Genomic DNA, 4,407 nt, shown 5'->3' on the forward strand with positions numbered 1-4,407 from the left:
GCTCAGTGGTCTAAAGCACCTACTTAGAACAAGCTTAGCAAAGCACAGGGACCGCGGTTCAATCCCCCAGCACCACATGTCAGCCAGCCCCGCCCCCTGGTGGACTGAGCTGACCACACACACACACACACACACACACGCACACACACACACACACACACACACAATAAAAATAAAATAAAATAAGAAAGTTAAAAAAAAAACATTTGACCATCTTCACTTCCAATTTTTGAATTAATACAACTTCCATATTTCCTAAGCCCTCTATTTACTTCTTCTTGGCCCATAATTCTTTTTTTCCCCCCTGTATTTTAGGGAAAGATCTACAGGGTGTTCGGGGTCCCACTACTAGATTGGACTTATGTTGATTCTTCTGTTTACAGTTTCCCAAGTGCTGGGATTACAGGCGTGTGCCACCATGCCCAGTCTCAATTGCTGCATGAGTGTGCCCCAGGCCTGGGGATTGAACCCCGGGCCCTTGCACCTGTTTGCAGGCAATTTAATCTGCTGAGCTATTTGGACAGCCTAAGCCCATGATTCTTGAAGGCCCTAGAGAAAGCTCTTCATTTCTGAGGTAGAGTTTTCTTTCCCATCAGTGTTTTAATGCATTTTGCCTATATGTGTATGCATTCATAGCATTATAAATATTATTTTATGGATTTAAAAATTAAATGAATGATATCACTCAGTCCAGAACATATTCCAACTTAATTTTTCCATTCAGATTTCAGCTTTTCAGAATTTTTCATGTTGACACAATAGACATAATTTATTCTTTTTTTTTTTTTTTCCAGTATGAGGGATTGAACTCAGGACCCTGTGCTTGCCAGGCAAGCGCTTATTCTATTGAGCTATCTCCCTAGCCTAACTTATTCCATTTTATAACTACTATAAAGACTACATTTGAGATTATATCATACCACAAAAAATATATCCATTTCTCCATTGGTAAGCCAAAGAGCCATATTAAATTCTTTCATTAAAAAAAAATTCCTGGTCACTTCTGACTCTAATTATTGGCTCAATACTAGAATTCTTACCTTATTTGGCTCTGATGTGGAAGGAAGTAAATTAATACTGGAACTAAAAGACAAGACAGTGTAAAGCCAGGAACAGAGCACAAAGCTGTGAATCCTAAAATGGCTGAAAATTTTCTACATTTTCATTTTTTATTTTTTGAAGTTAAAAAATGCTTCCTTTATTACATAAAGCTACATAGCTACTACTTTTAAGATCAATTGTGCACATCTCTCTTGTTCAAGCATCATGCTTGCGGTGTTAAGGTGTTAAGGAAATCACGTCCCCATGTCACTAGGCACAGCTCCCCACCCCACACAAGTGACAGGCAGCTCTAGGAAACAAAGCTCTCCCAGACCTCAGAGGAGACACTCAGGTTCCTGCCAGCATATGTACTGGGTGTGCAGCTCGGAGGGAGCTGCAGGTGTGCGGTGTCCTAGCCTACCTCGGAGGTGATTATTTTCACTAGAAAGCTGACTACAGCTGAACCCTAATTTGCATTAGAATTAGTCAGATATCCCATCTCCTGAAGCCTTGCCACCATGCAAGTTGACAGCCCATAGGTGTGGGGACAGCTATGCCCTCCTGTGCTGCACCCCTGGAGGGGGCTTCACGAGATCAGTGTGAGTCACAGGGGTGTGACTCTGAGGCAGGCTCCCATGCACTGCAGGGAGGGCTAGAGGCTGCCCAGGGCTTGCGGCTTCTGGTGGGGTAGTGTGCTGTGAGAGAACATCTCATTGTTTGGGTCAAAGAAGAATTCTGGGCCAAAATTATAACCAGTTCTCTAAGCAAAAGAAAGTAATTGTTGGGGTTAAGGAAAGACAGGACCATTCTCTTCATACAGCCTCTACACTGTTTTGTGAACTGTTATTAAAAATCCTGAGCTTAACAAAATTCTTTGTCATTCAACTCATTGAAACAGGCATTTGGCCAGTGAGAATTTCATTTCACACCAATTATACTTTGGATGCTAGGGTTATTTAGGGCCGCATTTGCACAGGTTTATAGAATATTTACTCTAAGATGACAAGACAGCTCTCATCAGGGAGACCTTGGCATGAATGAATTTGCTTTATATATTGAGCAAGAAGGTAACATTAAATACGGAAACTTTCAGCTGTGGCACTGGAACGATGCTACATGGGGCACCCTTTGAGGCCAAGATCGAGGACCCACCCAGCTTTTCGGCAATGCAAACCCTGTTGAGGTCTTCCAGCTCATTTGCTTTACATTCATATTTCATGCCTTGGAACTTCTTTTCTTCTTTGTTTCCTGTGGTGTGGAGCATTTCTGAACTTTCATATTAGAAAAAATGTGACATACTTCATCAGCAGCTTGCATTCCTGAGGCCATCTTCGCTGCAGAGGTTGCAGGGATGCAGAGCATGCAGAGCAATCTCCTTAAGAGAGCAGGACCTACACAGCGAGCACAGAGCTCACACGGAGTCTCGAGCCTAGCTTTCTACATTTTTAAATAAGATTGGTAAAAATGCTGCTTCCAGGATTACAGGAATGTAGGGCTCAGGGGGTGGGGATGGGGAAGAAACTGAAAATTCAGCTCTACTGAAATAGACACATTTTAGCTCCATTACTTTCTCAGTGTATGAATTTCTGTTTAACCCCCTAAAAGCCTCTTTAGCCCTCAAATTGCTATGAACAGCTTGTAGAGTGTCTGCGTGCACTGTGTGAAATAATTCATGGAAGGCTCTTGGTGCAGCTCATCCATGTGGAGATGTCACTGGCTTGGGGACCTCTCTCATAGTGTGGGATGCACTTTTGCCTCCCGCTGCTGCTCTGCTATCTACTTGTCTGACCAGGGTGGAATGCAGAGAGAGTGCTTTGCAGAGCTCTCTTAACATTTTGGATGTATTGAGAATTTTTATTAATTTTTATTAATTCAATTAATATAGAATTAACCAATAAGAGCATTGATAATGAGATATAAAGACTGCCTTGAGATATTCTATAAAAACAACTTGAAAAATTGTACTATGGAAATATAGTTGAAACTAGCCTTCTCATGTGTATGTTTTAGCTGAAGCCTCTCTGAGCCCATCCATCCCTCTATTTGAGCCTTTTGAGTCTACCTAACATGAAAGTTTCCATTAGGAAACAAAAATGTAAATAAATAGATAAAGGTAGTAAGAAGTCATGAGGTAGGGTGGGGGACTTTGTGGCCTGAGGAATTTAGGACACTTCATCTTCAAGTCTCACAAAAACTATTTTGTATTCTGTGGTTTGTAAGTAGTACTCAGCCAGACACACAGATATTTTCCCCAAAGAGACAAACTTTGTTATTGGCCAGGAAAGCTGCTGAGCTAAAGGGAGGAGTTATTCAGGGGCTTTTCCTTTCCAAGCTTGAGGCAGGCAGTAAGTGCTTCTTAGAGATGGGCCCTCTCTCTGTGCTCTGTGAGACAAAGTAGTTGCTGCCAATGTCACAGCCAGAGATACAGACAGCGTGGTGCTCAAAGGACCACTGGGCCCTAGGCAGCAGGCAGGAGGCTCTTCTCAAGAGGGGATGTTTAACAGTAGGGATGCCTGGCCTGTGAGTGGGCTGGCATGGAGGTGGACTCGCATTGGCATGGGTGTGTCATGGAAATCTTCAGACCTCATGGGTCATGGCTCTCTCTCTCTCTCTCTCTCTCTCTCTCTCTCTCTCTCTCTCTCTCTCTTTGGCAGAACTGGGGATTAAACTCAGGCCCTTGCACTTGCCAGGGAAGCACTTATTCCACTGAGCCATCGCCCTGGCCCCAAAGGTTAGTTATAGTCTTTTTAAATTTTTTTTTCCAGAACTGGGGATTGAACTTAGGCCTTGTGCTTGCCAGGCAAGTGCTTATTCTACTGAGCTATCTCCCTGGCCTGTGGCCTTCTCACAGGCAGAGGTATTCATACTTTTTCTATGCACGTTCTCAAATTTTCAAAAAATAAAAATATATGGACTTTGGAAAACACTGCAGGTATCTTCTAGGACCTGGTGTTTAACATTAGTTTTTTTTACTGATGATCAAAAAATTTGACTATCTTGCAGTGACTTCCTTGATCCAAATATACAGCTGCAAAAACTAAGAGAAGGTGAATTTCTACAGTACCAGTCAACACTGTGAGGGCTGCTCAGCAAAGAGCAGTTCTAAACTGCTATCTACAGAAAGCCTTCATGAGGAGATAATGTGGACAGGAGGTGGAAATGAGGCAATCTGGAAACCTTCTGTATTACTGGGGAATGAACCTAGGAGTTTCACATTGAGCTACTTCCTCAGTGCTTCCTCCTCCTCCTTCTCCTCCTTCCTTCTCTTCCACCTCCTCCTTCTCCCTTGTTTCTCTTCTTCTTTCTCCTCCTCTTCCTTCTCTCTTCTCCTCCTCCTCTTCTTTCTTTCTTTCTTTCTTTCTTTCT

Source organism: Octodon degus, unplaced genomic scaffold, assembly GCF_000260255.1.
Source record: "Octodon degus isolate 3935 unplaced genomic scaffold, OctDeg1.0 scaffold00269, whole genome shotgun sequence".
In the NCBI taxonomy this organism is placed as follows: Eukaryota; Metazoa; Chordata; class Mammalia; order Rodentia; family Octodontidae; genus Octodon; species Octodon degus.